Below are 12,489 nucleotides of genomic sequence, written 5' to 3'. Positions count from 1 at the left end.
TCAAATTACTTCCAGGTTTATGCAAATGCATCAGATGTTATGGTGAGATTTTCTGCATCAAGTAGGATCATTTAGTTGGATTGCGTGAGTGGGTTTATCGCCTTCTTGAACACTATGCAGTAAAATGATTGCACGTCAGCTTAATGTGGGAGGAATGCTAGAAGTGATGCGAGTCTCGGATGTTTACAAAGAAATCAAAACCAACTTGCAAGGGTATGACGCTCGCAGATGTTGAATCATGATTGGGTCAACCTTGATTCGAACAACGAATACGTATATGATACGAAAAGGAACGCAACTGTGCAAAGGTATTATGGCGCCACCATGCCCTCGGCCTCCCGAGTGTGTCTTGAGGTATGTAAGTGCTGCATTGTGAAGAACACTGTCCGTGCAATTGTGTTCATAATTTTTCGCCGATGGTAAACTGGAACCTCAAGACTGGAAGCTCAGACATCCTTGAAGTGTCTCCTTTGGCCTTTCGCTGAAGAGGAAGATACCTGATACATATTGATTGTATCAAGTCAGTACCATGAGAAATTCATTCCATCCTCTGTAACGGCAAAATGGTTAAGAAAACAACAACAAAAACCAAAACAGAAAAGATACAGAACTATCCTTCGAATTCAGGTCTCAGTGAATGACTAAGCGTCAGGAATCTCCGAATGGTAAGTCCAAAAAATCTTTTAATGTTGTATGGTCTTGGTATTTATGTGTCTTAAAAGGGAAACATAACGATCCGCTTGACCGCCTGTGCGCTGTTGGCAAGAACAGATGCCGCATTGAAGTTATGTGTTAGCTTTGCGATAAATTACTGGGAATGTTACACATCTGATTGACGATGTGATATTTGGGAAAAGAGAGGTCACACCGTCACAGCATATCAGAATGAACATCTGGGTTGATTTAAATAGCAACGTACCTTTGATGTGAATTATGATGATTATGGTAGTGGTAATAATGATGAGTATGTGAATGAGTATTGTTGTAGCACGGGACACCAGAAATGGACCCCCACGTTGTATCCGTGTCGGAAATCGAACCCAACCCTTCAGCGTGACGAGCGAACGCTTGGTCCAATTGGTTTTCCAACAGGTCAGATGAGATACTTTTGTGCATGAAGATCCATGCCGAAACATCTCATCATAATACAATAAAGAAGTTGCCATCCATAACAGTAAATTTGCATCTATCAGATTTATGATGAGTGAGTGAGTGAGTGAGTGAGTGAGTGAGTGAGTGAGTGTGGTTTTACGCCGCTTTTAGCAATATTCCAGCAATATCACGTCGGGGGACACCAGAAATGGGCTTCACACATTGTACCCATGCAGGGCATCGAACCCGGATCTTCGGCGTGACAAGCGAACGCTTTATCCACTAGGCTACCCCATCGCCCCCGGATGATGATGATGATGATGATGATGATGACGACGACGACGACGACGACGACGACGACGGTGCTGCTGCTGACGACGACGAAGATGATGATAACGACGACGAAGAGTGCATTAGTCGGTCTCGACCGTATTTAACTACACCACGGCGTCCACTATTTTGAGTGTAATGCAATCTCTGTTACAATCAGACTACTTTCCGTCGCTTTCCGTAGAGACGTAAGGGCATACCTGTCAGCTACACGATTTAATTACGCCTAAATAAGCCCTTTGGATTTAGAATCAGTCCTACGTGTATCACAAATACTTTAAGGAATGACTCATCACTTCACTAGTCGTTTTACTCGATGCATTATTTTCAGCGTCTGAAAGCCCTGAACTAGGCGATACTTGACCCGTCAAACGATTACATTGTAACCTTTATTACACATGAAAACATGATGATAAGCTTGTGAAAGCGTGAAAGTTAATCATCTCCGAGACATGTAACACATGTCCGCATTAGCAAGTGTCCTTAGTAATTACGGTTGTTATTTATAATGGAAGATGATTCTTGTTGCGTCTCAAATAAGTTGGTTCGGCGAGCTCGAGACGTAAGATTAGCGATGGGATTTAAATTGTAAGATATTTGCTGGTATCAAGTACGGTAGTTTAATGTAAGTCTATTCTGAGATTGGGATAACTGATAGTTTGCCGTTTTTGACATGTACCAGAAGCTGTAGGCGTTGAGAATCGCCTCCGCAGAGTGATGTAATACTTTAATGAGGATATTCGATTACATGTGTGAATAGTAGGCTGAAAATTAAAAATCATTTGTCAGACTGTCAAAAAAGATTTCAAATATATGATAAGAAGAACCTGAAATATTTCATTTCATTTGGTGACTCACACCCAAACACATATCTGTGTATCACAAGTGTGTCTGCCGTTTCGTAACGTCCCTCAAACATGCATTCACACACACACACACACACACACACACACACACACACACACACACACACACACACACACACACACACACACACACACACACACACACACACACACACATACATACATACATACATACATCCAACATACGTACGTACATACATACATACATACATACATACATATTGTTATACATACGTACGTGTACATTACATACATACATACATACATCCATTAATGACATACATACGTACATACATGGGTACGTACGTACATACATACATACATAACCTGTAAATATTACGAATATATACCAGACACTATCTTAAAACAGATTCTCGATGTATACAGTAGAAGTAAAATTGTGGTCTCTCGGCAGGCTTCAAATACTGTCTCGACTATGCCAACGATTTTCAGTCTTTGAAGATCGGTAGTGGCGAATAACGAACGGATGTGATTTATATTCTCATGTCGTAAATAGATCTGATTGTTATGCCTTTTTGACATTTGGTATACTTTAGTGTCCATTAATGACAAATGGCAAATGTTGCATGTTGACGAGTCGGAGATGCTTAACATGCGTCTGTCTCTGAATCCAAGATCACTCCTCATCCATCACCTACACAAAGGCAGATATGGGTTGGATATATCTTTGTATACTGGTAGCGCCTGTCTAAGTTTGCTCACTGAAGTCTCAAAACATATATGTTTATACACATTATTATATTCATATATATTTATGTATATGCGTGTGTGTGTCAGTTCCCCTTTCTTAATATATATTTCTTCTTGCCAAAACTCCTTTATCTGCACAAGATCTTTCGCCGTTCAACGGCCATTCAGTTGTACAAAGAAAACTAAGTGCCGTCATAGGCGACGCATAACGAGTGAGTGAGTGAGTTTAGTTTTACGCCGCACTCAGCAATATTCCAGCTATATGACGGCGGTCTGTAAATAATCGAGTCTGGACCAGATAATCCAGTGATCAACAGCATGAGCATCGATCTGCGCAATTGGGAACCGATGACATATGCCAACCAAGTCAGCGAGCCTGACCACCCGATCCCGTTAGTCGCCTCTTACGACAAGCATGGGTTACTGTAGGTTCATTCTAACCAGGACCTTCACGGGTGCGACGCATAACGGTATGACGGCATACGTATGACGTTACAGATAGGTATCAAGAATGGAAACCTGTACACCCACTCACTCATAGGAGCTGGCAATAGAATCTGGGTCTGTTTTTCGGGTCTGTTCGTGTCGGTCTTCCTTTTGCGTACCCAATGAGATACGGTATCCAACAAACTCATTTGAACATATTTTAACGAGTATATCCCCAAAGTGAACATGAGCATGACAAATGGACATCTGACACAAACATGTGTATTAATTCTGAGTTACATATGGACTTGAGGATGAAAATACCACTTAACTTCAAATTTTCAAGTTGGGGTCTCCTTCCGGAAGGGGTAGGGTGGAATGTCCTCTTGGATGGCTGCTCCTACGATCGCTGCTCATACTGTTAGCCTTTGGGACCGAGGGGTAGAAAACGGTTAATTAAGCGGTCACTGTTACGCTGAAGACCCGGGTTGGATTCCCTACATGGGTACAGTGTGATACCGATTTCTGGTGTCCCCGCTGTGATATTGCTGAAATATCGCTAAACTACACTCACTCGATTATTTACATATACTGACACGATAATAGTGCCCTTGATGTGAAAAAAACAAAAAGTGAAAATACAATAAATATCAAAACGTTAACTTCCTATTCGTAACAAACTGCATAAGACTCAATCCTCAAGCTTGATATACCTGTTTGCAACGCGACCTGGCCCACATACCAATTAAATTATAAACCAGCAAGAACTTGCAAGAGCCTGGTGCAGCCTGGTTGAGTCAGGCGCTGTAATTCATTTTGCAGAGCTTACTTCCCTTAAGCGCATCAGAGGGCCGTGGGGTAGCCTAGTGGTTAAAGCGTTCTCTCGTCTCGCCGAAGATGCGGGTTCGATTCCCCACATGGGTACTGGTACCATCGGTGAAGCCCACTTCTGATGTACCCCACCGTGATATTGCTGGAACAATGCTAAAAGCGTCGTAAAACTAACTCACGCACCTGAAATGTATGATTGAGGCTTCGAATCACGGTTCGCTGTGATTATGTTTCTCATCTAAGAGGCGACTAACGGGATCGGGTGGTCAGGCTCGCTGACTTGGTTGACACATGTCATCGGTTCCCATTTACACTCATAGATGCTCATGCTGTTGATCACTGGATTGTCTGGTCCAGACTCGATTATTTACAGACCGCCACCATATAGCAGGAATATTGCTGAGTGCGGCGTAAAACTAAACTCACTGACTCACTAATCTGCAAGCTCCATGCCTGTGGCATTTCGTTGTCAACGTCTGAGACGGCATCACTTGGGAATGGAAAAACTGTTCAAAACGGCGTTAAATTCAACTCACTAACTCGTAACCAGTTACACTTTTACTTGTCATGATCCAGATTAGAGCTGATCATCAGCAACCCATACTTGCAGTAAACGGTGACTAACGGGACATGGACTTGGTTTGACACGTGTGACGGCTCAAATCGATTCTCATCACTGGATTGTCTGGTGCCGACTCGATTTATTACGACTGATATGACTGAAAGAGTGCTGAGTGCGGCGTTAAACAACAACAGCAACAACAAACAAACAAACTTTTCATTCACCAGCAAGTTTTACACACCAACAAGTGTAAACTCAAAATATCTGCAACCGTTTGCAAACCCAATACATGTGTTCAATCGGAGTTGACAGGTCCTCAACTTTCTTATCCCTATATATTAGGTTGGGTTGCTGTTCCACCGTGTACAACTTCCGCGTTCACAACATGTCAGGGAAACATCGATTCCGCCATATGAGTGAGTGAATTTAGTTTTCCGCCGCTTTTAGCAATGTTCCAGCAATATCACGGCGGGGGGAGACCAGAAATAGGCTTCACACGGGAATCGAACCCGGGTCTTCGGCGTGACGAGCGAACGCCTTAACCACTAGGTTAACCCACCGCCCCGTCATATGAAATATTATACCTTTGAAAATATGTTAGTAAGCAAATCTGACGTGATTCATGTTTTATTAATGTGATATTTTCTGAATATAATCCGTTATCGGGATTCTCCATTGCGTTAATTCCTGCATATATGTTCCGTTGAGTGTTTTCACTGTACGGTGCCGGTCGATGGCTCTACTTACAGTGCTATGTTGATAGCATGGGATTATTTTCGTGTATGCTTCCAGATCCAGATGTCTCACTCCAGCTACACATAATACTCTATATTCGCCATAGTCTCAAACCCTTTTAATGCGGAAACCCCTATATTCCGGATTGCTGGATTCTGAAAGTATACCAAAATACATCACATTGCAAAATAGTTCGTTAATACTGAATAAGTATAATCTCCCTGTACCACAGATACAGCTTCAACAAATGATTTATGTCTTTAAATTGTTATTGAAAATTCATATGTTCCTGATCGATTTACCAGAGAAACGCTTACACGTGTTGCGCTCTTGGCTTGTATTGTGCACGAATATGCATGATGGAAGTTAAGTCTTCTTCTTCTTTTTCTGATAATGATGAAGAAGAAGAAAATGATGATGATGATCTTGACGGTTGGTGTTGTTGGTTATGACGAGATTTCATTGTACATTCTCAATTTATTAGCTCCATTTTCTAAAATCATAGAAAAACAGTAAAAAATCTTTATTTTATTAACAGATACTTGCAAATGACGTGTTTTTATGATTGCTCGAAAACAAAAATACATTGAGATACATTTCCGATTCTCAGCTGTTAACATAATTACTGTCCCCCACACACGCTCATTTAGCCTTGTGAAACCTTTTCATCACTGCCTAAACATGTTCTGATTTTTTCATTTACCTGCCGTTCGGTCTGTACCGTCTGATAGCATTAACAGTGATGGAACTGTGCGGTGTCGCCCCGAGATCGATAAAAGCTTGTATATCGCTTAACTACATACACACGCTGTGAAAAAAACTAGCGAAGTGGAGTTGATTTAGTTTTCCAATCATTGCCTTAATTGATGGCAGCGAGGATGTGCAGCGCCGTTTGTGTGCCGAATATGATCATTAATACACTATTATATATAGTGTATAACATATGGTCACAGGCCTATTGGCTGGGCATTCTTGGCTGAACATGTCGAAAACTCGTTATGTTTTTTATGGTGAATTTGAACAGAATGTGTCCCAGCGCCTCGTGATGCTGAAGCGCTGTATGTACATTATTGTGGATTTCATGCATACGGAATATCCAATGCCACACAAACAGACCCGTCAATACAAAGTTATTATAAAAATGATTTCTACAGAAACAACAGTGTTTCCAAAATAATGTTATTGAGTATTATGAACGCCCAAGCGATAAATATAAAACATCGCATTCAGCTTGATTTTCAATGGTAAATTCAAAATCAAACACACTACTGATGCTTCTATGAGTACCCAGACTGCTGGATATTAACAACAGACGCAACAAATTATACAAGGGCACCCAACCGAAAAGATAGCGATTGTCTACAATCATTTCCTCATCACCACTTAACCCCAACGGTGACAGAAAAACACTTTGAAAATGACCAACTCACTGTTTCAGCTATAAACCAAGCATATGGAGTTACAACCCAAGCAAGAAACCCTGGAAGTAATTAAACTTACAATCAGCCGAGCACCTGCTCCAAGTAAGCTTTGCCTCCGCGAGGTGTAGACCGACGGGCGAGGCACCTTTAACTCCTGGCGCACTGACCAGCGTCAGAGAGAGTTTCTGCTCTGCCTCGGTAGACGTTCAGCGATCTGGCTGCAGAAGACCATTGATCTGAATACGTGACACACGGACGTACATCTGAGTCCTGGCAAGTCTGGAGACGTTGAATTTCCTGCTTTTCATCATGGAAAGGATGTGATCGCTGTGTGAATTAGGTAGGTACATCTTCAATCCTTGTTGGTTCATACCGGTGCTGGGTTTTGAAGAGGCTTTGATCCTTGAGGAGTAAGTTTTAATGCTGTTACTTCTTGAATTGTATTTAGGTTAGTATGTGTGATGTATTTGGATCATGGAAGTCATTTAATGTGATTTGATTTTTTCATAAGTTATATTCCTTATGTAATTGATTCATTCGCGATGACAATGATTGATCCATGAAGGAATATATAATCGATATTTTGGGTTGTCATGTTTAAGATTTATGATGGGTCTTTGATTAAGGTCATACAGAATGTACTCTTTAAAATAATGATTGTGTTTACCATATTGCCAAGTGTATTACCAATGATATAGAACTATTTGAACATAATATATCGCTGTGTTTGTAACCTTAATCACGATGATATTTTAGACCACAACAAAAGCAAATGACTTTTATTTCGACTTTGGCTAACTCGAACACGTTTATATCGAATTCTCAAAGAAGTGAAACAAGTAATATACGTTAACCTTTTAGCAACCGACTATTTTTTTTCAAAGTAAAGAGTGCTTCGCTTTATAGTATGGGGTATATATTAGGTGGTATTGGATATAAATACTTGCAGGAACATGTTATGTAACACCGGGTGTCGTGATTGTAACGGTACACAGATTCGTGATTGTAGGTCGTTTTGTAGTGCAAACACGCACGCCTGCCCCCCCCCCTTCTGGATCCGCCTATGAGCCCCCTTCAGCATTCTAAAAATTGAGTGATTAGCTGGAACAAAGGTCAGACATGCTACTTTTACATTAATATATGGAAAGTATATACGTTTTTGTGACATACTGACATCTACCTGACGTACCAGGTGTTGACAAAATTCAATCTGAATCAATCTGTTACAAATTCCCATATTTGCAGAAGCGTGAAACTCATCCATCCTACTAACATATATAGAGAGTTTTGTCACGTCTGTTGTTTATTATTAATAGGTCTACATAAATCTGATATTTGAAATTATAACAATTAATCGGTAACGGTATTGACAGTATCGGTCTCGTCAGCATAGGCGCATGATCCAAATGAATGTTCTTGCTTTCAATCATAGGGAGAGGTTATGGATGTTGGGGCAATGCTAAAGTTTCGATTAATTGGTGGATGAGGTACGTGATTTATTGTTTTGTTTGTTGTTTAACGCCGTATTCACCAACGTCTAAGCTATGTGACTGTGGCCCGTGAAGATCCGGGTTGGAATTGATCTTCATCAACCCATGTTTGTCGTAAGAGGAGACTAACGGGATCAGGTCGTCAGACTCTCTGACTTGGTTGACACATGTCATCGTATCCCAATTGCGAAGGACGATGCTCATGATATTGATCACTGGATTGTCTGGACCAGGCTCGATTATTTACGGACCGATCCCGTTATTTACCACTTAAGACAAGCATGGGTTACTGAAGATCAATTCTAACACGGCCACAATATAGGGTAACACATTTAGAATATTCACTAAGTTCACCAACTGTATATGAAATTAAAACGAAGGCTAAATATGGTTTCATTGTTTTCAACAGGGTGTAATAACTGTATAGCAAATTGAAGTAAATAACCCTAAAGCAATCTGAAGAGGACATGTCTTTTCAACAATATTGCAAGTTCCTGTTTCCATTATTACGTTAGAAATATGCACTTTTGTATGGTAGCATGACATATTCTTGACGTACGATATTTTCTAGAAAGGTTTACTGTTTAACAATCCGTTAGATTTTCCATTATTTAAAGTACTGGGTATGTGTAAAAGTTTAACTTTAACATCTGCTGAATATATCAACAGACTGTGATGTGTGTTAATACATGTACATCAATCTATACTCATGCCAATAATGGTTGTCACCCCCTTCAATTATTTTAATTGGAGAGGGGTGTGGGGTGAGGTGTGAGGTGTGTGGGGTTGGGGTTGGGAGGGGGTGACAACCATTATTGGCATGAGTATATTATTGGACAATATAACAATTGGACAAGCGGCACATCTATTTTCAAAAAGAAGAGAAATAATGAAGTATTTAAATAAAAAAAATATGCCGTTGTTTGATAGTATCTATTTACCTTGGAGCATTGAATTTAATATGAAAAGGCATGTATTTGTATAAATGTACAACAAAGCGTCTGTCACTTGTACTTTGCATACCTAAACGATAAATAATGTATATTTAACGTGGTAATCTATTCTTCATGAGACGCTTTGGAATACATATATAGTTTAATAGATTTTGCTATGCAGTATGTTACTACCTATTGAAATGTGGAAATGCTGTTTGTTTGTTGTTTAACGCTGTACTGAGCAATATAGCAGCCTTGTTACGGAGGTTTGTAATGATTGAACCTTGAAGGGGACATCAGGTGATTGACAATGGTGCCGATGGTGGATACCTATTTCTGGAAACACAACATTGATATACATGTCGCATATACATGATAATGCTGTTTACTGGAACAGTCAACAGTCCTAGTGAGTGAGTGAGTGAGTGAGTGGATGAGTGAGTGATTGAGTGAGGTTCCACGCCCCTTTTAGCATTACTCCAGTAATAATACGTCGGTGGACACCAGAAATGGTCTTCACACATTGTACCCATGTGGGGAATCGAACTCTTTAACCACTAGGCTACCCCACCGCCCCGCAACAGTTCCAGAGAACAGCATCATTTTCAGATCGGAACCATGTGCTCTCTGGGCAGATTGCTCAGACATTGTCATTGTGCATCATGTTCAATAAACCGACAAATGGTCTCACATAACCCCAATCCTCCAGAGTCTGCCGATTGAAGCCAGAATTCAGTTTAAGATCCTCACTCTTGTTTTCCGCTGCAGACACGGCCTAGCTCCTCCATACCTCTCTGAGATGTTGTCAACATATATGCCTGCCCGTTCTCACCGCTCCCAGAATCATATTCTTCTCTCAGTTCCCCAAATTCATCTCAAACACTTTGGCGATAGATCATTCAGAGTTGCAGCACCAACCCTGTGGAACAATCTTCCTTCTCCCATCAAAAATGTTTCATCCTTAGAAGCATTCAAATCGGGACTCAAAACCTTCCTCTTCAAAACATTCTACAACCTATAACTGCCAAATATTCTGGTGGTCATTTTTGACGAACGGTCTTATTTTCCTCATAAATTCTAGTGACTCTTTTATATGTAGTGCTTTGAGCATGATCTGGATGGACTATGGCGCACAAGAAATATCCATTTATTATTATTATTAATCCGAAAATATCCTTCAGTAAAGGTGGCGTAGGGATGTGCTAGCGTTCACAATGTCTATGAATATTTTGTTTTCCTGTTTGTTTATTCAACAGAGAAAGAACTGCCGAATAAGAAAATTAAAATGGCATAATGCTCTTACTATACTTTGTATTGAATGGCAGTGAGGTAGCCTACTGGCTAAACCGTTCAGTCACGCAGAGGAGCCGGGTTCGATTCCTCAAAAGTGATCAGTTTGTGAAACTACCTTATGATGTCCCCAGCGGTCATATTGCTGGGATGTTGTTGAAAGCGATATACATCAGATTCATTTACCCACTATATTACCTTCAGGTTAATAAATAGTTCTGACATGTTTCAAAGTGATCTGTATTGTACAGTACCTGGAATCTTTATTCTTGTGTGAGCAAATACAACCATGCAATGAAAACTCTTGGTGTAGAAAATGTATAAGATTCGTTACAATAACACAGTAAATACACATTTATGTACCCGATTCTTTAAAATAACACTGTTTGTAGGCATCCATGTACCTCAGTGAGTTAATGAATTAAGTTTTACGCCGCACTCAGCAATATTCCAGCTATGTGACGGTGATCTGTAAGTATTCCAATCTGGATCAGACAATCCAGTGATCAACAGCATGAGCATCGATCTACGCAGTTGGGATACAATGTTATGTAGTAGCCTCTGATTTATCTCGGCTTTCTTGGCCAAAGGTTTTGGTGTGTCAAAATACTGTAGTTTCGAGACATTTGCTTTCTAAAGCTTGGTCATACATGAGTTATTACCAGGAATAATAGTTTCATGATTTCGACCTAAATGCCCAGGTAGGACATGTTCAAGACACGGCCTTGACATTGGCAATGGTCTTGCAGGGCAGGACATGTCAATGCGCTTTTGTGGTGATTCTTGTTGATTTTTCAGTATTCAGTTGGACATTTTATTTTTTAATAATTATTATTGTATTACTCATTATTTGCTGATGCATTGGAGCAAACACACAATACGAGTCTTTATTTTCTAATTTAGCAGTAATATATCCACTCTGCATTAACGTATGGTTTCAGAGCTAATGGACTGACGCTTCCATAATTCATACTACAATAATATAGCCCGTTAGTCAGAGTCTAGTTATCCTAGTCCAACCGCCGAAAAATAATTACAAGGCTGCAACAGTTGCTGAACTGCATCTGTCGCCTAATCAACACCTTTGCTGAAGCACAGAACGTCACGTTGTCATTGTGTTTATACAATATGTGGGTGACCTACTTACGTATTAACCCAGATTGATTCAGGATCTGACTATTCATACTGCGCGGTAACCCTAACATTATAACAGTAAATTACATTGCGGTGAAATTCTTTTCACTAATTCCCTCGGGCCCTTATTATTTTTGCTTTATCTTAATTGACCAGTCCGTCCCCAATGTTCCATAGTGTTCAGTGTTTGCGAAGAAGCACATAGCGCGGTGACGTCATATGGTGCATTGTCGCCATAATTGAAGATGACATCATTCATTGTTGTTGGCTGCACAAAGGACTGCTATGGAACACTGAACTGATCTGTCAAATTTAGATTAGAAAACATCACAATGCTAGGAGCTTTCAAATGAAAAAAATACGAATTGATAAAGATTGTTCTCTGAATACTCAACAACATTTGAAGGAATGATCCCTCATCTTTATACCATGGCCCTTATCTACAAAGCGTGTGTAGTTCTACGACAATCGTAGGTAAAGACAGATCTTAAAGATGCGACAGGTCGTAACACGGCAAACGCCCTGCGTCCCATTTCACACACCAGTTTTAGTGCTACAGATGTCTCAAGTCTAACAAATGGGCGTGAATATTATCTTAATGCTAAGATCATTTTGTAGAAATGGGATCTTGGTGCCGTTGTACAAAACAACCTTAGCGCTACGACA

At 40.3% G+C, this 12,489-nt stretch overlaps 1 protein-coding gene across 1 annotated transcript in view; it reads left to right on the top strand.

The window, feature by feature from the left end:
* The first annotated feature begins 337 nt into the window (after positions 1-337).
* The window catches only part of LOC124261162 (octopamine receptor 1-like), a 97,516-nt gene continuing 85,364 nt past the window's right edge, over positions 338-12,489 (top strand). Inside the window, exon 1 of the mRNA XM_046695492.1 lies at positions 338-665. The gene's annotated coding sequence lies outside the window, so the exon portion shown is untranslated. The remainder of the gene's footprint in view (positions 666-12,489) is intronic.

The sequence above is a fragment of the Haliotis rubra genome, unplaced genomic scaffold (assembly GCF_003918875.1).
Source record: "Haliotis rubra isolate DU_JTF1 unplaced genomic scaffold, ASM391887v1 Scf79, whole genome shotgun sequence".
Taxonomy (NCBI): Eukaryota; Metazoa; Mollusca; class Gastropoda; order Lepetellida; family Haliotidae; genus Haliotis; species Haliotis rubra.
The sequence above is the reverse complement of the archived record's forward strand: the minus strand, read 5'-3'. Positions and strand labels throughout refer to the sequence as shown.